This window comes from Hylobates moloch, unplaced genomic scaffold, assembly GCF_009828535.3.
Source record: "Hylobates moloch isolate HMO894 unplaced genomic scaffold, HMol_V3 SCAFFOLD_10, whole genome shotgun sequence".
Taxonomy (NCBI): Eukaryota; Metazoa; Chordata; class Mammalia; order Primates; family Hylobatidae; genus Hylobates; species Hylobates moloch.
The window spans coordinates 65,475,793-65,486,694 of record NW_026652285.1 but is presented as its reverse complement, the minus strand read 5'-3'; positions in this window follow the sequence as shown (position 1 = coordinate 65,486,694).

Here is a 10,902-nt window from a genome sequence, read left to right as displayed (position 1 = left end):
CCCCAGAATGTCTTGCCAAGTGGCCCCTAGCCCACCTCTCAGGCCTGTGTGGTCCCTTCCCTGGTATTGCCCACCATGCACCACCGGGCAGAGGGCCACTGCCTGTAGGTGCATGGACAGGGCTGGGAGGGAGGTCTGGGGCAGCCCTCCAATAGCTGGGTGGAACTAGGTGGGGATGGAAAACACCAGGCTGCCTGCAGCTCCCTAAGCCACCAAGCTGTGGCCCAGGCCTTCAGGAGTCCTCAAATGCTAAACACCTGGCCATTTAGGAAGTGTGTTTCCTAGAGCTGTGTAACATTAAGTACCCCAGACTGGGTGCCTGAGAACAACAGAAATTTATTGTCTTATGGCTCAGGAGGCCAGAAGTCTGAGATCAGGGTGTCGGCAGGCCTGCAGTCCCTCCAGAAACTCTAGAACAGCCTTCCTTGTATCATTCAGCTTCTGGCAGTTCCTTGGCTGGTGGCAACTTAACTCCTGTCTACACATGGTGCTCTCCCTATGTCTCTCTGTGTTCAAATCTCTCTTCTAAGGACACCAGTCATATTAGATTAGAGCCCACCGTAATGTCCTCATCTTAAAACCCTATAAAGAGTCTGTAAATACCGGCCGGGCGCGGTGGCTCATGCCTGTACTCCCAGCACATTGGGAGGCAGAGGCAGGTGGATCATAAGGTCAGGAGTTCGCGACCAGCCTGGCCAACATGGTGAAACCCCATCTCTACTAAAAATACAAAAATTAGCTGGGCATGGTGGCACGTGCCTGTAGTCCCAGTTACTTGGGAAGCTGGGGCAGGAGAATCACTTGAACCCGGGAGGCAGAGGTCGTGGTGAGCTGAGATTGTGGCACTGCACTCCAGCCTGGGCAACAGAGCAAGACTCCGTCTCAAAAAAAAGAAAAAAATTGTCTGTAAAGACTTGTCTCCAAATAAGGTCATATTTGGAGGTACTGAGGGTTAGGACTTAAACATACAGATTTTTGGGGGACACAGTTCAGCCCCTGACAGGTGGGATCAAGGAGGACAGAGCATGTTTTTCTGAGCAGTCTGTCACTCGGTTGGGTTGTGGACATTCAGGCTTGTGGCGCTGGGCCTCCATTTGTACTGTTAGGCGACCTGGAGGTGGCCTAAGGACCTCTGTCATGTCGTTTCCACAGGGAACCGTGTGCCTTGCTGTGGCTCAGAACACCCATTTGCTGCGGCTCAGAACACCCATTTGCTGCCAAAAGGCCATCTTCAGGAGCTATGGGAGGGATCTGAGGCCGGTTCTGGAGGTGGGCCTGTCACCTATTTGAACCCTGATCAGGGCCATCTTGTCCACCTTTTCCCAGGCCCTTGGAATGGTTTGCTCCTAGAAAGCCCAGCAATTCTAGCCATGCGCACGGGCGAAACTGAGGCATGTGGAAGGAACAGCACTGGCCTACTAGGGACAACCGCCTGAGGTGCCCCCTTCCATGGTGGGAACCATGGCTCTATGACAGGCTTCCCTGATCCCTGGGGCAGGGGTGGGCACCCTTGCACTGAGTCTTCATGTTCTCATCTGAGGGGTGGACATGGTCCTGCCACCCTCTCAAGGCAAGTGAGAGACTGTGATGTGCTCAGGATGGAGTGGTGGCCTCTAAGCTGGACTGCCAAGGCCCGTCAGCTTTTGAGCTTGGCCCACCCACCCAACTGTCCTAGTTGCCTGGTTTCCCAGACTCTCCAAGTCTAGGCACAAATTGGGAGCAGTGCTTGGGCTTTGCCTGCCTGGGTGTGTCTCCTTGCCTTCCTCACCCTCCTTCTCCATGGAGCCCTCCCTGATGGCACTCCCTGTTAGAGCCATTTCGTGCTGCCTGTCCTTAAGGCCTGCTCAGCCTGTGTCACGTCTCTGAAATGAAGAGGACATGTGGCCAGGCGTGGAGCTATGGACATGTGGCCAGATGTGGCCGAGAGGATCACCTGAGGTCAGACACACCTGTAATCCCAGCTACTTGGGAGGCCAAGGCACGAGAATTGCTTGAACCTAGGAGGCGGAGGTTGCAGTGATCCGAGATTGCACCACTGCACTTCAGCCTGGGTGACAAAGGGAAACTGTGTCTCAAAAAAAAAAAAAAAAAAAGCAAAACATATGGGCTTCCCTGCTGGAGGAGGCAGGGGAGGAGGCTAGGAGGAACAGATGGGCTGCTGGCTGCTGGTGAGGCAGGCCGGTAGAAGGAAGCAGAGTCAGGCACAGCCTGAGGAACTGACCAAAGCCGCAGCCTCTTCCCAGCTCCGTGTGCAACTGGGAGCACACAGTGCACTGTCAGTGGATGCTTGTTGGATAGAACCTGGGAGGTGGGGGAGGCCTGCCAGCCCTAGGGCTCAGTGTTCCACTCTGTAACATGGGGGTCTTGTGCGCTGCCAGAGGTTTCCAGGGGAAGGCGAGGGTCTGGCTTGAGAGTTTCCTTTTTCCTCAGACCTTAGCTGAGGTGTTGCCACCCCCAGGAAGCCTTCCTCAACCCTTGATTTGCCTGACTCAGCACCCATGGGCCATGGTGGCCTGGGAGGGGACCCATGCAGAAGTCTGGTGGTGTCAGAGTTCTTGGCTTGGCGAGTTTTTCTAAAATTAGATAATAATTGTGGAAATCTAAAACAGTTTGTTTTGCCTTTTTTTTTTTTTTTGACAGTCTTGCTCTGTCACCCAGGCTGGATTGCAGTGGCATGAGTTCGGCTCACTGCAACCTCCACCTCCTGGGTTCATGCAATTCTCCTGCCTCAGCCTTCCAAGTAGCTGGGATTACAGGCATGCACCACCACGCTCAGTTAATTTTTGTATTTTTAGTAGAAACAGGGTTTCACCATGTTGGTCAGGGTGGTCTTGAACTCCTGGCCTCAGGTGATGCACCCTCCCTGGCCTCTCAAAGTGCTGGGATTACAAGTGTGAGCCACCGCGCCCGGCCTGTTTTGCTTTATTCTTGATTTTAGTTTTTATTCAATAGAAAAATGAGATTTTTGTTCTGAAAACCTCTCACAATAGACCACGTCCAGAAAGTTCTTTTGCAGAATGATAAGAGTCAGGGAAGCACTGGTGGCCTCATGGGTGTCCTCTCTTTTTAAAAACCGTATTACCTTTTAAAAACCAAAAGCAAAGAAAGAAAAAAAAAAGTATCCTGAGCTTGAAGCTCTAGCAGGCCAGATGTTTGCAGAGAAAACAATTTTCCCAAAAATGTTTTCTGCTGGGCCATCTGGAGCCCTCAACACACACCACTTATCCTCCTAAAGCAAGGCAAGAGCCCTGTCCCCACTGTGCAGAGCGACAAAGGCCCCTCCCCAGGGGTACTCCCCTGCTGGGGCCTGAGCTCTGACCATCAGACTGTCCTACCTGGCCGCAGTCTGCACAAGCAGATCAGTCAGCCCGGGTAACATGACATCGAGCTGCCGCCCTCAGGTTCAGAAATGGTGATGCAGAGACACAAAGCAAGGTGCCCAGAGGGCAGAAGGAATGACAGGTTCATGTAACAGCTACTACCAAGCACCTACTGCATGCCAGGCCAGTTTAGAAGCTAGGATACAGCTGGGCCTAGGAGGGACAAACTCTGGCCAGGGGCTGCTCCCCCGATCCTCATCCTGCACACCAAGGCCTTTACCTGGCCACCACTGGGCTGGCAGATAGCAGGTCATCTTTTTTCCCACCCCTCAACTCTTTTTGTACTTTCTGAATTTTCCGCAATGAGCATGTATCTATTCTCTGATAAGAAACAAGGATTTTAAATGCTTTGTAAATGTAAACTATTGCAAACTTTCCCACGACCATTCTGATGTTCACTTGTCGGGAAAGATGTGGACTGACCTGGGTCCTCGGCTGCTAGGATTACATGGCATTACCATGGTCTAAGGAGTTACAACCAAGCATAGGATTTCAGGTGGAGGGTTGTGCTTTCATTGGCCTGGAGCTGTTCCCAGCTAAGCTATCAGGTCAGAGGGTGCACAGGTGGGTCAAGGGCAGCCCAAGGCTTAATGCTCAAGAGCCAGTTAAGCTTCTTCGATGCCCGGCACCTGTGCAGCGAGCAGCGTGGGCCCCCAAGTGCCTGGTCACTGGAGAAGCGTGAGAGCCTCGCCTCCTCCCTCCCCACAGGCTTCCTGCCAGCTCCCACCCTGCCCCCGACAGAGCAGTGGCTGCTCAGCCCTCACCAGCCCCCAGGCTCAGCAGTGTTTCAGTCCTGCCTCTTCAACAGCCCTCTGGTGGCCTCAGGTAAGCCCACACCCACTGGGCTCCAGTTTCCCCACCTCCTCTTAAAAAGGGCTGAATCAGAGGGTCCTGACAGCCTGGGGCAGGTGCAGTGTGTCTGGCAGCCATGCTGCTGAAGCTCAGAGTCTCGGGCTGCTGAGGTTCCCTGGCCTACCACCTGGCTTATACCTTTGGAGGAGGCATTCCTGCCTGCCCCCCAAGGAGGGGGAGGGGTTACATCTGGATATGGCCCCCTGTGGTCTCTCAGTGGCCTGTTAAGGCTGGCTGAGGCTCATCCATACAGAGACATCAGAGAGACTCAGCCTTAGGAAGCTCCTTGGAAGTCTCCTGTTTTACAGATGGGGAGACTGAGGCCTGCGGCGAGGGGAGAGTCTCCCTACAAACCAGGCTTTGGAGCCTGTCTGGGGTCAACCTGTGGGACCTGGGCATGTGACTTGGGCTCTCCTTGCCTCAGTTTACTCCGACTCCCCACACAAAATGGGCATGCTAGGACTCCTGTCCCAGGGCCAAGGGTGGAGCCTGTGATAGATGGAGCTTTGCTGCATCTCTGGAGGAAAGTGGAGAGCAGGAAGGGCTGCTGGCAGCTCCTTGTCTACACTTGCCTCTCCCTCTGCCTGTGCTGGCAGCTCCAGTTTTCTAATAATCACCTAGTTATGTTGATGAGGGCTTCACCATTCCCATTTTACAGACGGGAAACTGAGGCTTAAGCTTCTGAGTCACATATTTGCTAAGTGGCTGCCTTAGTTGCAAGGGACAAAAACCAAAGTTAAACTCATGGATGAATAAGGAGGCAGGTTGTGGGTGATGGGGAAAGGTGTTTGCTCCATCTGTCTCTCCATCACTCAGCATGCGTTTCTCTATCGGCCTCATTCCACCCCACCATGGACGCTGCAGCTTTGGGGTTCTGAGCAAAGACCTCGCAGCTCACAGTCCTAGAGGCAGGGCAAGGCTCTCTCCCAGGATCATAACATCTCATCCCAGGATGGATCACCCTCATCACTGTGGCCAGGCAGAGGCACTTGGCTGGGCAAGGGTTCCAGTATCTCTGTACCTGTCACTGGATAACCACAGATACTTCTTAGAATGGCAATAATCCTTTCCTTTGCTCACGAACCTACAATTTAGGCAGGACCCAGCATCTGGTCTCTGCTCCACGGGGAGGTTCAACTGGAGCAGAGATCCATTCCCAGGCCGGCTCATCACAGGCCGACACGTTGGTGCAGGCTGTTGACAACTCTCCCTAGGGCAGCTTGAGCTTTCTCACAGCATGCTGGCTGGCTTTCCAGGAGCAAGCATTCCAGAGGACAGGAAGTGGAAGCTGCCAGTTTCTCAAGGCCTCAGCCCAGAAACGACACTGCTGTTATATTATTTTCACCAAACATAGAGCTCAGAGTCAAAGACCTCACTTTCAATGGGAGTGTCAACAAATTGAAGGGCCACTGTGCTTTGGATACGAGCACCAGGCCAGGTTGTTCTCAACCACTTCTTGAGTATCTGCTGTGCACCTGAGCTCCAGAAGCCTGCTCCACATTAGAACACCAAGATCAAGCTGAGACCCGAAATGTACGCATGATCCCATGACTTTTACTTTCTTTTTTTCCCTTTTTTTTTGAGATGGAGTCTCGCTCTGTTGCCCAGGCTGGAGGGCAGTGGCACCATCTTGGCTCACTGCAAGCTCCGCCTCCTGGGTTCACACCATTCTCCTGCCTCAGCCTCCCGAGTAGCTGGGACTACAGGCGCCCACCACCACGCCTGGCTATTTTTTTTGTATTTTTAGTAACACGGGGTTTCACCATGTTAGTCAGGACGGTCTCGATCTCCTGACCTCATGATCTGCCTGCTTCGGCCTCCCAAAGTGCTGGGATTACAGGCATGAGCCACCGCGCCCAGCCCCCATTGTTTTTTGATAAAACACAGACACACACCTATACAGACAGATCCAAACACAGGGAGTGGCTGGAGGGTGCTAAGTGTGTGGCGTTATTACTGGGTGGAGATACAGGTGAGGTGCTTGTTCTTAGTGCCTATCCGTATTTGCTAAACTCTTTAGCGGAATGTCCCATTTCATTGGTCTGTACTTCTGAGCTATAAGGATGCTGTCTTAGGAGGCAGATGGGTGCAGCCCATTACCAGAGACAAGACCATCTTTCGTAGCCAGTTATGAGCACATATGAATCTGATGATGGTGTGTGGTTTGTTTTTTCCCTTAGGCCTGGCTTAACCCAGGGTGGGTCCAAGCTCACGGGGCCATCCAGGGTCTCCCTTCGCTCTTTTCTTTTTTATTTTTTTGAGACAGAGTCTTACTCTGTTGCCCAGGCTGGAGTGCAGAGGCACGATCTCAGCTCACTGCAATCTCTGCCTCCCAGGTTCAAGCGATTCTCCTGGCTCACCCTCCCTGGTAGCCGGGATTACAGGCATGTACCACCACACCCAGCTAATTTTTGTATTTTAGTAGAGACGGGCTTTCACCATGTTGGCCAGGCTGGTCTCAAACTCCTGACCTCAAGTGATCCACTTACCTCAGCTTCCCAAAGTGCTGAGATTACAGGCGTGAGCCACCGCCCCCAGCCCCCTGTGCTCTTTTCTTTCTTGTCTTCTTGAACCCCCATGGTCCTGAGCCCTCCTGGAAACCACCTCATTCTTGGCTCCTCAGAGAGAATTACAGAGGGCAAGGAGAGGGCCAAAGGTAGCCCATTTGGTGACTTTGTACAAATTTGGAGAAGGCCACATCCCTGAGGGTGGTACATGGGCTGGATGTCAGTGTATGTACATGTTCATCAGTGCCTCTGTGCAGTGGATGACCTGCTCAACTGAACATGGCGATCCTTGGTGGGGATCATGTCACTGCAGCCTTCAGGGGGCTAAGAGCTCACTGGTCCTGCACTACAGACCACCTTCTGTAGTGCAAATGGCCACTGCCTCTGGAAGCCAGACTTCAAGAAATGGTTATGTGAACAAGCCCCTGCCCGGCTCTTCCATGGAGTCAAAAGTCCTTCCCCTTGCTTCCTGATTTTTTTTTTTTTTTTTTTTTTTTGAGATGGAGTCTCGCTCTGTCGCCAGGCTCAAGTGCAGTGGCGTGATCCGGCTCACTGCAACCGCTGCCTCCCGGGTTCAAGCAATTCTCCTGCCTCAGCCTCCCGAGTAGGTGGGACTGCCCAGCTAATTTTCATATTTTTAGTAGAGACTTCACCATGTTGGCATTTTTAGTAGATACCTCACCATGTTGGCGAGGATGGTCTGGATCTCTTCACCTCGTAATCCACCTGTCTTGGCATCCTAAAGTGCTGGGATTACAGCCATAAGCCACTGCGCCCAGCTGCTTCCCAATTTTATTCCATCCACTCATTAATACTGACAGGCTCTGCCGGTCTCTGTGCTCCATGCTGCTGGCCCTGGAGATCTCCCAAATCCACAGGGCCCAGGAGCAAAGTCCTCACTCCCCAGTGAAGCAGGAGACACCGTCCCCCAGTCTGTCCCTACAGTGTTCCAGCTACAGTGGCTTCCCTGCCCCAGCCCTGTCCCCACTGTGTTCCAGCTGCAGTGACTTTCCTGCCCGCTCTGCTCAGCTCTGTGGCCCTACTAGTGCTTCAGCACTCAGCTCGGGCACCACCTTCTCCAGCAAGGATTCTCTAGCCATCCAGGCTGGGTTGGGCTAGACCACAGGTTTGCTCCCTCCTCAAACCCCCTGCAGACAAATCATACCTCAAGGGCAGGAACCATGCCTGACTCATCTCTGTGGCCCCAGAGCCCAGCACGGGGCCAGGCACAGAGCAGGCACTGGTGACGGTCTGCGGAACATGCAAGTGAGACACAGTCCGAATAGGTAATGCGGTCGATGACACTGGAAAACAGCTGTTGTTCTTTTCTCTCCTCTCACCAAATCGAGCTATAGTTCAGAATGTGGAATTTGGCATCAGGCCACCCTGAGCTCAAAGCCTGGTCCTGAGCCAGCTGACTTTGGGCTGGTCACCTGTAGCAGATGCCATCTGTGCCTGCCATGTCTCCTCAGCCATGCCCACTCGGGGTCCCTCAGCCCAACTTCCAGCGGCTAGAGACTCCCTCTGGGGGCCCGTATTAATCATACTTTTTATTTTCTGTGTTCTGATGCTTTGACATCTTGGGGACTTGCTGACCTGGAGTGACAGCCCCTCCCAGGGATAGCCAGTCCCTAGAGAGTAAAGGACTTGCCTGTGATCATGCCTCTCAAGTGCAAACCAACCAGCCCAGAGCCCACATCCTACACCTCCTCTCCAGGGCTGCCACACTCTAGGCCACCATCCCCCTGCACTCCTCACCCCGAGGCAGGTACCAGACACTCAGCAAGAGCCTCTGTGCCCCAGAGCCCACTGAAATGATTCCCACCAGCCAGTACTCAGCCTGCTTACCCTGCCTTGCCCATGCCTTCCTTCAAAACCACAGTAAAGGCTCTGGCCCACACTTCCCCCATTCCCTCTGCCTCCTGACCAACCCTGGTGCTTCCCTGTATGGCCCTGCGAGGGTGGAGGACTCTTCCACTTGGGATCTGTGATAGCAAGCTATCTTCTCAATGGTAGTTGTCTATTGATCTCCTGGCCTCACCATACCTGAATAATAATCAAGCCGGAATCATTTTCAAACGGGTCCAGGCTGGGCGCAGTGGCTCACGCCTGTGATCCCAGCACTTTGGGAGGCCGAGGCGGGTGGATCACGAGGTCAGGAGATCAAGACCATCCTGGCTAAGACGGTGAAACCCTGTCTCTACTAAAAATACAAAAAATTAGCCGGGTGAGGTGGCAGGTGCCTGTAGTCCCAGCTACTTGGGAGGCTGAGGCAGGAGAATGGCATGAACCCAGGGGGCGGAGCCTGCCGTGAGCTGAGATTGTGCCACTGTACTCCAGCCTGGGTGACAGCCAGACTCCGTCTCAAAAAAAAAAAAAAAAAAAAAAACAGGTCCAAAGCCCCTCTGCTCATGCAGGGCAGGCCAGAAATGTGGGGGGAATGAATGAATGGTCCCAAAAGCAGCCCTCAACCAGTGTCTCCAAGTGTCTCCCACGTGTTGGAGGGTAAATGCTCAGCTGGATGGTACTGGGGTGACTGTCTACCCTGTGAGAAGCCAGAACTGAGCTGGCCTTCACAGCTCCTGTTCAACATAAACAATCTCACAGGGCATCAATATCAGACAAGACCACTTCAACATCTCGTCTTGGCACAGAAAAAACAAAGTCACAGGCCAAGTGTGGTGGCTCACGCCTGTAATCCCACCACTTTGGGAGGCTGACGCAGATGGATAACCTTGAGCCCAGGAGTTCAAGACCAGCCTGGCTAACATGGCGAAACCCCATCTCTACTAAAAAATACAAAAATTAGCTGGGCATGGTGGTAGGCACCTGTAATCCCAGCTACCTGAGAGGCTGAGGCAGGAGAATCATTTGAACCCGGGAGGCAGAGGTTGCAGTGAGCCGAGATCATGCCATTGCACTCCACCTGGGTGACAGAGCAAGATTCAGTCTCAAAAAAAAAAAAAAAAAAAAAGGAAAACATCCCTGGAAAGACAATACCAATATCCTGGGTGATACGAGTGGCTGCTGTTTCATACCAATTGCAGCTTGAGCCTCATTTCATTCCTCTGCTTTCTGATGGAATGTATTAAAATACCCAAGCATAGAATTGCTCCCAATAGTATCCAGTGCAGACTGGCTTTTGAACCCCCCTCAAAACCACCTAACACAGCCCAAATCCTACTCTACGTCCTCCCTAACAGCATCCCACTGCAACACCCTAGGCTTTCCCAACGCATGTGCTCCTGCTCATTGCAGCAAGTCTGCAAACCCAACTTTGTTCATCAGTAGATGTGTTCTGGGTCTCTTAACTGGAGGGATGGAGTAGTAGCTATCAGACTCCCCAGCAGACTAAGTTCCAGTTGCCTCCAGACCTAATAGCTTAATTACCCACCCTGTGTATTAGTGTCCTATGGTCACTGCAACAAAGTACCATAAATCGGGGCCTCAAAACAAAGGCATTCTTGGTACTCCTTGGCTTGTAGCTGCACCACTCCAATCTCTACCTCCACCACCACATCTCTGTGTCTTCTCTTCTTATTGGGACACTAGTTATTGGATTTATGGCCCATCCTAATCCAGTATGACTTCTATATCTTACTATATCTGCAAAGATCTTATTTCCAAATAAGATCACATTCTGACATTCCAGGCAGACATAAATTTGTGGGTACACTATTCAACCCACTACAGTTGGAACTCCCAAAGGTCATTGTGGTCCCTTGTTCAAAATACTTTCACCTCATCCCGATATCCTCCAAAGTCTGAGCGCCTTCCAAAAAGGAGAAAAGGGGCCAGGCACGCCTGTAATCCCAGCACTTTGGGAGGCCAAGGTGGGTGGATCACGAACCCTATCTTTACTAAAAATACAAAAAATTAGCTGGGCATGGTGGCGGGCACCTATAGTCCCAGCTACTCAGGAGGCTGAGGCAAGAGAATGGCGTGAACCCGGGAGCCGGAGTTTGCAGTGAGCGGAGATCACACCACTGCACTCCAGCCTGGGCAACAGAACGAGACTCCATCTCAAAAAACAAACAACAACAACAAAAAAACAAAAGGGAGAAAAGTGAAGAAACGAAAGGGTCACTTGGTCGTAAGCAAGTCTGAGGCCCAACAGGCAAGTTCCATTAGGTTTTGTGGTCTGAAAATAATCCTCAGTGGCT